Raw genomic sequence first — 12,059 nt, 5'->3', positions numbered from 1 at the left:
ATTGGACACCTGGAGGATGGTGGAAAGTAAGAATGATATATTTTGAGTCAAGATGACCTGGGTAGTTGAGATGAAAAAAATTAGTATAGTCAAAAAGAGGATGATTTTTAAATAGAAGGATAAATTCAATTTTGATATACTGACTCTGAGGTTTACATAAGGACATTGGAAATATAGGACTGCAATTTGGGAGAAATACCACGACTAGAGATACAAGTGTGTGAGTTATCAGTAGTGAAATGACTGAAGTCATGCAACCCTGGAAAGCAGTGTCAAATTATGGGAAGAGTATGAATGTGGGGTTTGACAGATATATTCACATTCTATCCTTTATATTACCTGCTGTATGACCTGGGACAAATTGTTTAATCCCTCCACTTTCTCAAATACACGGGGTGGGGGGGATAATATTATCCTTTAGTTAGGATTATAGGATTTAAGTATCTAAAAGGACCTATCTTTTTAAGATATGCTTTCATATTTTGGCGGCATGATTCCCAGTAAGAAATATATTTATTTTGCAATCCATTATCTTAAAAATTTGTAATACACTTTTTATCAATTTTTCCTTGTGATACTATTTCATTAAAAGCATATTGACTGTGATCTTTCAATTGATTCCATGACATATGAATGAGTTGCAACCCACGCTTTGGAAAACACTGGTTCCAACCAGTATCCTATACTCAGATCTCACCACTACTATTCACTGTTCCCTCAACTTGTATTTTTGTTACTTCCTCTACTTGGGCTACTTAATATCCTGTAATTTCTTGATAGTCCAGAAGAAATGATAACTATTTACTTACTCCACTGCACCCACATAACATTCTATCTTTAAGAAAGACATATCTATTTTCCAAACAGATTATGAACTCTTTGATGATAGGAACTATATATTATTTACCTCAGTAAGATGATTTGTTCGTAAGGGGCACAGAATAAATTTTAATTTATTATTATAGAGAAAAGAGAGAAGCGGTCTGAGGAGAGAACCTTGTTGGACACTTATATCCAAGGCCCTTCCCTGGCATCCTCATGAATGCTTCAATTCTTCCTTCTCTCTACGCCAAAGCTTCCATTGAATTTTTTAAGGCAGAACACCATCTCCTCATTTGGGGCACAAAGACATAAGCCACCGATATTTGTATATAGAAACTTGAGCTTCTTCACAGTGGGGATGGAAAGGTTTGGAAGGTATAAAATAAATCTGAGGAAGAAAGTAAGATATATCCAGGACTTAGCTGTGGGTAAAATAATAGAAAAGTTCCTACACTGGTCTCTTTGGATTGCTAAATGACAGAATCCAATAAAGGCAACCTGAAATAAATTACAAGGCAAGTAATTCATTTTAAATTATTAAAGTTTATTTCATTTTTTTTCAGACCCTGAAAAACTTTTCTCTGACAGAAATGACCCCTGGCAACAGTGACATTCTGACACCATGTGTGATGCACTCACTTGGGAAGTCTGAATTCCATGTCACAATGGCTCTGTTCAGATTACTGGTTTTATCATGCCTATAAGCACAATTAAACTACTGAAGTTTCCAATGGTCTTCTGTCCACTTAGTAAATCATCATAAAGAATATTAAGTCAACCAAATAAATTTGCTTCCATGTGACTCACTGTACAACCGGAGGCATGATATCAAAATGTATAAAAAAATGAAAAAAAAAACTTTTGTTAACAATGAATGTTTTCAGAATACCCATATATATTAATTTTGGGCTAGTCAGTGGAGGGGACTAACAGTTCAATGGGTCTCATAAAATGAGCCTAAGGCAATTTGTTCCTTAGAAACACTGTTCAGGCCCTGAGTACAGAGGAAAGATCAAAACCCCAGAGTCTAAATTTGGGTTGACTCTCAGGCCTAGATGTCTAAAGGGTGATCTGCACTGCTGGTCATTATGGTTTGGGTAATTTACATGCCCTACCCTGGGCCTCAATTTATTTATTTCAAAATGGGATTATTGGACTTCTACTTACAGACTTTCTACCTGTAATGTTTGATGAAGCTCTACCTTAAAATCCCTTTCACCTCAATTATTAATCTTAAAAAAACGTTAAATGTGTTTACAAAGTTCTTTGATGTCCTTAAACGTTATTCAACATGATTAACAGTACAATTCACTAAGCCTAAATTTTATCATTTTAGTTTTGCCTCAGAGGCCACGTTTTATGAAAGCCTTAATTTGCATCACCAGCAGCTGATTTAATAAAAATGAAGGGACCCCTTTTGGAAATAAATTAAAATCGGTGGGGGAGGGCAAAGAACTTTATGCAAAGAAAACACCAAAACAAACAAACAAACTCAGGAAGCTAAATTTAAAAGGGGTCAACAGGTTCTGAGTTCTAAAGAATGTTGTGGTCTTATTAGTGCTGAGAAACTGGTCCTGGCTTTTTATGCACTGAGAGTTGAAGTTTCTAATCACAACTTAGACCAACGGGTGAAGAGTCCATCCTGGAGTCAGGTAGATTTATCTTTGGAGACAACTCCAGTGTATGGAATGTGAGACACAACCTAAATGGAAAACTTCTGGAAACCATTTCACAGAAAAAGGATATAGTATGAATGCCCTCCTCATCCTGGTGATGAGAGAGAAGTGTAAAATCAATGAGGAGAAACACTGAGAGACTGATACCTGATGCGATATGAGGAACAGCTCGTTTGCCTTTGACAAATTCCTTTAAAATTGCCTTCCTGTCAAAAACTTTCTTCAACCCCTCTCCACAATAAATGCCCTCTGAAAGAATGAATCCTGAAGTTCTGACTATTAATAAATTTTGTAATTGTATTAATAACAGTAGCTATTTCTTGATTACTATTATTATGCCAAGCACTGGAGATTACAAAAATGAATAAGAAACAGACCCTACTTTTGGAGACCTTCCTGTCTATGAGTTTGAACTGTTGTAGTTATGACAAAAACATGATAAGCATCATTTATCACTCATACTAGCCAAGCACTGTGCTCAGTGGGCAACATGCATAAGCTGTCTGTCCAGGCTCCCTTTCCATTCATCAGATACTCTGACTGTGAGATGATCTTGCTCTGTTCATGCATCATCTCTCTCCTCCCACCAAAAAAAAATGGACGTAGCAGAAATTCAGACCATAAGTAGAGATATTTCAACAACTTCCGTTCTATCTATAGTCAACACACAAGAACTATAGCCAATAGTGAAAGGGTGCAATGAACCAAAGTGAAAATGGAAGAAACCGAATCACCTTTAGTGCACTCTGTTGGACAGACATGGTGGCACTCTGAAAACCACAATGCAGTGTACCCTACATCCGGGATTCCAACAATGACTCAAGGAGATGAACGTTATTGAAGTGTTTTGAGACTCTAAGAAAGACCTTGCAATACATTAAATTGCAAAACTTAGGAAGACATCATAACCTTCTGGATTTCATTACCAAAACGTACATTTTCATCTAAAATTAAAAAAAAAAAAAGATTGACTTTTCTCCTAGTATTTCACAACCTTTGAGTGCAGCATTAAAATGCTTTTCTTTTATCCCCCACCAACTATAAGCTTCTGTTTTCTTACCCTGGGCGTCTGAATCTTTTATATGCTCGGGTTCTATTCACTGCCTGTTATTCAGACATTGAAATCCCAAGTGTTAATTGTTCTTCCAAGTACATTGACAAAACAGCAGCTAAATAAGGGTAGACCAGACTGTGGTAGACTCTGACATGCATTTATGGAACAATGGGGCTCTGAGAGACAGCCTTGTAGCTCACGGGAAGACATAAGATGTGCTATTTTGACTGCTTCATAGCAGAATGGGGAACACACGCACACAAGGGAATTATGCATTTTACTTAGTTTTGCCCAAAGTCCTCAAGGCAACAGAATCTTGTGATGTCATCATGAACTTTTTTTCTATCCATTTCCATTGACACAAAGGCTAAAAATTTCTAATGACATCACAAAGGAAAAAGGAATCTATTTTGATTCCATAAGAAATCTATTACCTTCCATGAGACTTAAACAAAAATGTGAGAATCCTTCCTGTCAGGGTGTATGTCACTGTGTGGATTCACAGTGGGTGACACCCTCCCTAATGCAATTCAAACCAGGCAAAAAAAAAAAAAAGAGGATTCACAATTTGGGTTGAATAAAAAAGACATATTGAATATTGTGCCCAGCAAATTTTCTTTTTTTATAGAAGGAAATCATTTAAACATATATTTCTTCAGGGATATTCAAATTTTTACTCATGCTTGGTTACTATGTTACCAATGTTTTTGTCTTTTCTTGGGTTGGTCACAAAATCACAGAGAAAGAAGGTACAGGAAGCTTTCACTTACAGGAATGCAGTGCAGCTCAATCTTTTGTTTTTAAGGTGCAGTGATTTTAGTCTCTAAATGTAACTTCAGGCAGTCTGAAAAGAAACAGGTTAAAATCTCTTTCAGTTATAATTGGTATTTCAGATTTAATTAAAAATTAAACTTTCATAATGTTTCACCATCCAAAGCAATGCATTATCAGTCAAGCGTGGCTTTTTTTTTTCTGTTAAGGAAAAAAAAAACCCTCTTCCCAGACTAGTTTTTTAATGAAAAGAAAAGGATCTAAAGAGTAAAAAAGAAAAAAAAAAAAAAAAGCAATTCTGAAAAACAAAATATGCCTCCCTGTTTAGGACTTCATAATGATACGACTAGAAGCTCAGTACCTCTGAATTTTAGCTAAATTCTATCTGATTTTTTAAAAAAACTCCTAAACAACAATTTCACACCCTAAAGATTACATAAAATGTTAATTTTAGAGAATAAAGAAGAAAATCTATTATCTGAATACACATGTTGAAGGGAAATTAGGACTTGACATAGAATTGGAAAAAAATGTTAGATCTACTACTTTCAAGGGACTGAATTGGTGGTGGGGCAGATGGTAAAGTAGAGGTAAATGGACATATTTAGCAATACAAAATGCCCACTGCAGTGTATTGTGGGTTTGGCATGCCGTATACCACATCATCTATACGTATATCTCATCACATGCAGCTACTGCTCTGTGAAGCAGCACGGGAAGACCCTCAGGATTTGAACCAGAACTTCCTGGTTTAAGTAACTGAACCACATTTCTTAATATGTATTTCCAATCTTCAGATTGAGAGTCCAGGCATTAAAATCTCCAACTACGTCATAAATATTTGTGCTTAGAATGTCACACTATTTTTTCAATCCTTTCTTTCTTCATTCGACACCATCTCTAAATAAGATAACAGCTAAAAAAAAAAAAAAGAAACAGACTAGATTAAGTCATCCCTATTTTTAGCTTTAGATAACTGACACTACAGGATTTAGAAAAACATAGCTTTTTTAGTGTGAAATGAAGATAATACAATTATCTTTCGTTTACTTCACACCATGGCAGTACATTTTTTATATATTTGTAGCACTAAATGCGGTATGTTTATGTCCACTTTCACATTAGTGCAAGGTAATATTTTAGTATCTCCACATATGAGAGCATGATCATAAATCACCCCTGAAATTGCCTCTATTATTAGAAATTGCATCTAGTTCCAACTTATGAATTCTATTTTCTTTTTCCCTTGAAGTATATGGAGGAATATTTTAGGTATTGTGTCTACTTGATATATATATAGATTTTAAATGCAAACTGGTTGAGATTCACAAAATCCATCCATGAATGGATCAGAAAAAAAATCACTGACATTGACTAACTAAACTTTTCCCCTGCTTCTCACATGCCTGAATTAGACTAAAAACGCACCAGTGTAAAGACAGAAATTATGGAGGCGTCACCAGGGACAACTGAATGAGAGGAGGGGAGTGCACATATTTCCTTATAAGGCAACAAAACATTCATAAAAGAAACTGACAAAAATAACTCATGCTCAGAATTATATGGAATAACAATAATCCTCGATAAATGATTCAGAAATATAGAAACTGCCCACCTCTATATAAATCTGAACTACCGATTGGTATTGTTCTACTCACCACTCAAACAAGGTTAGTGAAAAACTGATTCACTATCTAGTTCATGCAATAAAATGTGATGAAAACTAGGCTGCATATTTATGTATAAACTATTTAACTGACAACTAGCAGTTCAATTTAATCAGTCAGATTTCCTTTTCCTCAATTCACCAGATGTTGAGTCAACCGAACTATCAGTTCAAAATAAGAAAGTAATTTCTATGAACAGACTGTCTGCTATGTTACATTCTCCTCCTTCCTCATGTATTCCTCCTCTTTGACCTTTCTCTTCATTTCTGTTTCTGCATGTTTCTTCCTTACTTTCACTTTCTTCCTTATTTTTTTCCCTCTCTTTTTTTTCCCCTTGGTGAGGGTAATGAAGCTCAAAAATAACATCTTGTATCCTGTTGAGGGAAACTTGGTCACAACTATCCTTCCAGATGACAAACTCATTCTTAAATGTCTGTTTCTCAATCCAAAGAAAACAGAGCAATTGAGAAAATAGAGACGCAACATCACTTACCACTACCAACACCACCACTTTTAATTCCCATGCTACATTCATCACAAGGAGGACTAAAGTTTATTTATATTATCCCCTAACCTCAAATAGGACCACAAATAAGACTAATAACAGGACCATTTTGTGGCACTCAGGCAAACGGCTGGGCAAAACAGATGGATCTTACTTTGCGCCAGGACTCAAAAAATACAGTCGCCAACTCACTGTTGGCGACTACATATCTTGGCCCAAAGATGGACCTGGAAGTGGGACCAGTTGTCTTTGATATGAATACTGTTCCTATTCATATCTGCCTCATGAGATAATCATTAACTCTGTCACTATGTAGTGGGGTTAAGTATTGGATAGAAACTGGAAAAACGGTCATCAAGGAAGTGAAATATTCTGAAGGCATGTCGGATTAGATTAAGGAGCACAGAGTCAGGGCTGGAACACTTTTGGCACTACTGTCCACTTTTCAACTTCCTGTTTTTTTTTCAAGTTCAGTACTGTACACGGTACCCACCTTTAAAATAGTAGATTTCCAGAGTATGTGTCAACAATAAGAATATTTTGTTCTTGACATTTCAGGTTCTAAAATCTGCTAATTTTTTTTTAAGTCACCGAGATCGACCTCGGTCATTATTAAAATTGACCACCAGTGTTAGACTTCTTTAATCAGGACAAAACTATGTAAGGCTTTATAGATTACAGTCAACACCCAGTGATGCACTGGGAAACAGCTCAGTCAGTAATCAATGCAAATTACAAAGCCCGGAAGAATGCTTCTCTTGGCAGAGACCCTTTAGCAAAAGAGTTGTGCATTCTGCACTAGTTAGAGATTCTGAATGGCTTTCCAGGGAAGTAGCAAATGCATTATATTACAGTAACCTATCCTGTAACTCACGAGTCCAAAAAACAAAGCCCTAGACAATAAAGAAAACTGAAGGGGGGTAAGGAGCTATAGATCTTAACACTGACTAGTAACAAAGGGCTGCTTCTGACCACACTCTACTTTTTAAAAATCTTCACATGCATACAAGTTTTAGGCATCACCAGGTTCACAAAACTTCAAGAAAAGAACAACAAAGCACTCCAGTTTAGGAGGTCTATGCTAATTCAGGCATTTCTCTTAATGTTCTCTCAACGATTCAGCATCGATTGTATCTTGCTCAGATCATTTTTGAGAGTTTATTCACCTATGATTTATCCATTCTGACACTGCTCAGATGATTTTTAAGAAACAAACCCTGTCTGTGGTCAGTGTAGAGGGAAATTATAATATTTTAAATATTTCTCTTAGTCTTTTTTTTCTTTTCACTTAAAAATTTTTTTATTATGGAAAATCTCAAGCACATGCAAGAGTAGAGAGCTTAGTAAAATGAGCTACCATGTACTTACTCATCACCCATGGTCCATCTTTTTTTAATCTATACTCATCCACTTTTTCTTCTATCAGCTCATTTTAATGACAATTCCAGATATCATATCATTTTATCCACAAATATGTTAGTATGTAGTACTAAAAAATAATGACTTCTGAAAATCATAACAAATATCATCATACCGTGTCAAAAATAATAGAGATTCTTTAATTTATTAAATATCTTAGGTCAAATGATTGAATTTTAAATGCTTTTTGTTCTTTGTTCATTTTTATGACTGGTTTGTTTGAATTAGGATCTAAATAAGATCCACATTACATTTAAGTCATAACTCTCTTTGAACTGATAAATCCCTCATTTTTTTATTTTAACTTTTTATTTTGGAACAGTGTCATGCTTATGGAAAAGTTGCAAAGATACTTCAGAGAATTCCTGTATTTTCTTCACTACCTAACATTAACATCTTATATAACCGTGGTAAATTTGTCAAAGGAAGAAATTAACATTGGTACAATACTATTAACTACATACTTTATTCAGATATTACCTGTTTTCCCACTAATATCTTTATTCTGTTCCAAGGGTCTAATTCAGGATACCACACTGCATTTGGTTGCTTTTTCTCCTAAATCTTCTCTAATCTGTGAAAACTTCTCAGTTTTTTCTTGTTTTTTTTTTATGACCTTGATAGTTTTGAAGAGTGGTGGTGGGATAATCCTCAATTTGGATTTGTCTGATGTTTCTCATGATTAGGTTGGGGTTATAGTTTTAGAGAAGAATGCAAATGAATGAAGAGCTCTTCTTGTAACATCCTATCAGGGGGTACATGATATCCATATGACTTATCACTGGGGATGTTAATCTTGGTCATTTGGTTAAGGGAGTGTCTGCCAGGTTTCTCTTTCCTTAGTTTTAATTAGCATAATTTCATGATTTTAACAGTCTATTGAGTGTAATTTACATAACATAACATTCATCCTTTTAAGTGTACAGCTTAAGGATTTTAAATAAATTTACAGTGATCATCACCATAGTCCAGTTTTAGAACATTTTTGTCATCCCAGAAAGATTCCTCATGTCCTTAGACAACCCACTCTTGCCCCAACCCCAGACAATAACTAATCAGCTTTCTTTATACCTTTACCTTTTCTTGACCTTTCATATAAGTGCAATCATACAATATGTGGTGTCATGCATGTGGCTTATCATACTGTTTTTCAGAATCTTCTATGTTGTGGTATGTAGCAGTGGCCCATTCTCTTTTATTAACAAATAGTATTCTATTGTGCAGGTATACTACATTTTGTTCATCCATTCATCAGTAGGTGAACATGCAGATTGTTTTTAGTTTTTGACTATTATGAATAATTCTGCTCCGAATGTTGACATAGATACAAGTCTGTGTGTGGACATATGTTTTCATTTTTCCTGAGTAGATATCTAGAAGTGAAATTTCTGGGTCATAAAGGTAACTTTATTTTAACTTTTTAGAATGGTTAAGCCATTTCCCAAAGTGGCTGTACCATTTAAATTCCTACCAGCAATGGGGTGCCTGGGTGGCTCAGTCAGTTAAGTGTCAGACCTCAGCTCAGATCATGATCTCGCAGTTCATGAGTTCAAACCCCAAGTTGGGTTCTGTGCTGACAGCTAAGAGCCTGGAGCCTGCTTCGGATTCTTTGTCTCTCTCTCTCTCTGCCCCTCCTCCACTTATGCTCTGTTTCTCTCTCTCTCAAAAATAAATAAGCATTAAGAAAAATTTTAATTCCTACCAGCAGGTTCCAATTTCTCAGCATCTTCACTAACACTTACTACATGTCTTTTTTTATTGTATCCACTCTAGTTAGTGTAAAGCAGCATCTCCAATGGTTTTAATATCCTTTTTTCTAAGGATTGATGATAATAGGTATCTTTTCATATTCTTATATCTTCTTTGCTGAAATATTTATTCAAACAAATTTTTAATTTGGTTGTCTTTTTATTATTGAATTAAAGAACTCTTTATATATTATATGAGGACAAAAATCCTTTATCAGATATATATTTGCAAATAATAAATCTTGCAAATATTTTCTCCCATTCTTTTCATTTCTTTAGTGGTAGATTTTGAAGTATAAAAGGTTTTAATTTTATTGAAATCCAAATTATCAAGGTTTTATGTTCTGTATCATGCTTTGCTGCCTTATCTAAGAACCCTGTCTAACTCAGGCCATGAAGACTTTTTTCCTGTTTTCTTATAGAAATTTTATAGTTCTAGCTCTTACATTTAGGTTCATGATCCATTTTGAGTTAATCTTTATGTGGGTATGAGATCAGGACATAAGGTTATTTTTTTCATATAGGTCTAGCACCACAGATATTTATTTTTATTGCATATAGTCTTAGTGCCAATTGTCCTAACACTATTTATTTAAAAGCAAAAATAATACAAAAAAAACCTTATTCCTTCCCCCATCAACTTGCTTTGGCACCTTCATCAAAATCAATTGACCAAAAATATAAAAGTTAATTTTCTGAACTTACAATTTCATTCCATTGACTTATGTGCCAGTACTATATACTCTCTTCCTTACTACAGTTTTTATAGTAAGTTTTAAAAACAGGAAGCACAGGTCATCTACCTTTGTTTTCCTTTCCAAAATTATTTACACTGTTCTAGGTCCTTTGGATTTTCATATAAAGTGAAAATTAGGATCAGCTTGTCAATTTTTACAAAAATGCCTTTATTCTTTTTGATGCTATTGTTTTTAAATTTTACTGTTCACTGCTAGTATACTGAAATACAATTAATTTTTGTATAATGCTCTGGTATCCTGCAAACCTGTTGAACTAATTTACTTGTATGTGAATGCATTCCTTAAGCTTTTCTACATAGCTTGTTTTCTTCAAGTAAAAAGTGGTAACTTTTTACTGTCTAATATGGATAACTTTGATTTCTTTCTTTTCTGTTCTTTCTTTTAACTCCTTCCCTTGCTTTCTTTCCTCTCTTTTCGTATTTGTTTGTTTGTTTGTTTATTTTTATCTTTCTGGAAAAAAAACCCAGTAAAATGTTGAATAGAAGAGATGAGATTTGACAACCGTGCCTTGTTCCCAATCTTAGGATTAAACCAGAGTTTATGAGGGTTAAATGTGATGTCAGTTGTAGATTTTGCATAGATGCCCTTTACCAGGTTACAGAAGTTCTCTTCCAGTCCTGGTTTGTTGAAAGTTTTAGTCATGAATAGACAGTAGATTTTCTCAAATATTTTTTGTGTATCTATTGTGATAGTCATAGGGTTCTCTCCTTATTCTACTAATATGGTATATTGCATTAATTAATTAATTAATTACTGAATGTTTAACCAGCCTTGTACTCTTAGGAAATATCCTACTTGGTCAGGGTGTATAATACATTTACAGATTGCTGTATTTGGTTTGTGAAAATTTTGTTGAGGATTTTGATGTCTAAATTCATGAGGGATAATGGTTTCTTTTCTTACAATGCATTTGTCTGGCTTTGATATCAGGATAATATTATTATCATAGAGTGAATTGAAAAAGTGTTCCTTCTTTCTCTATTTTCAGAAGAAGTTTGGTGTTGTTTCTCTTTAAATATTGGATAGGATGCAGTGAAGACATGCATCCAGATTTTTCTTTGTGGGATGATTTAATAAGTTTCTTTCTTTACAATTATATATCTATTCAGATTTTCTATTTCTTCTTGAATCAGTTTCAGTACTTTGTGCATTTTTGGCAATTAGATGATTGTACCTAAGTTGTCTAGTTTCTTGAATATATTTGTTCATAGTATTACCTTTTAATCTTTTTAATTTTTAATTTTTTTAGGGTTGGTAGTGATGTCACACTTTTATTCCTGATTTTGGTAATCTGTTATCTTCTCTACTTTTCCCTCCATCATTCTAGTTAAATGTCTGTCAATTTTCTTGTGCTCTGCAAAGGATCAACTTTTATTTTCATTGGTTTTTCTCTATCATTTTCTTGTTTTCCATTTCATTGATTTCTGGCCTAATCTTTATCATTTTCTTCTTGATTTGCATTCCGTTATATATTTATGCCATGTCTGCATTTATCTACATAATAATATTATATAAGTGCAATTTATTTCTTTGGGTGGGTTTTAATTATTTTTGTCATTTCCCTCAACCTAAAGGATTTTCTTCAGTATTTCTTATAAGGCCGGTCTGCTAGCAACAAATTGCCTCAGTCTTTGTTTAT

General features: G+C 34.2%; 1 protein-coding gene across 25 annotated transcripts in view; it reads right to left on the bottom strand.

Moving 5' to 3' along the window:
• ZBTB20 (zinc finger and BTB domain containing 20) overlaps nt 1-12,059 on the bottom strand; it is a 767,438-nt gene that overhangs the window by 457,347 nt on the left and 298,032 nt on the right. For 24 of the 25 annotated variants that reach the window (XM_047874794.1, XM_047874786.1, XM_047874793.1 and 21 more), the window contains one exon: nt 4,323-4,396. The exons of the other annotated variant lie outside the window; for it this stretch is intronic. The gene's annotated coding sequence lies outside the window, so the exon portion shown is untranslated. The remainder of the gene's footprint in view (nt 1-4,322; nt 4,397-12,059) is intronic. 25 annotated transcript variants of the gene reach the window in all.

Source organism: Prionailurus viverrinus, chromosome C2 (assembly GCF_022837055.1).
Source record: "Prionailurus viverrinus isolate Anna chromosome C2, UM_Priviv_1.0, whole genome shotgun sequence".
Classification (NCBI taxonomy): domain Eukaryota; kingdom Metazoa; phylum Chordata; class Mammalia; order Carnivora; family Felidae; genus Prionailurus; species Prionailurus viverrinus.
The sequence above is the reverse complement of the archived record's forward strand: the minus strand, read 5'-3'. Positions and strand labels throughout refer to the sequence as shown.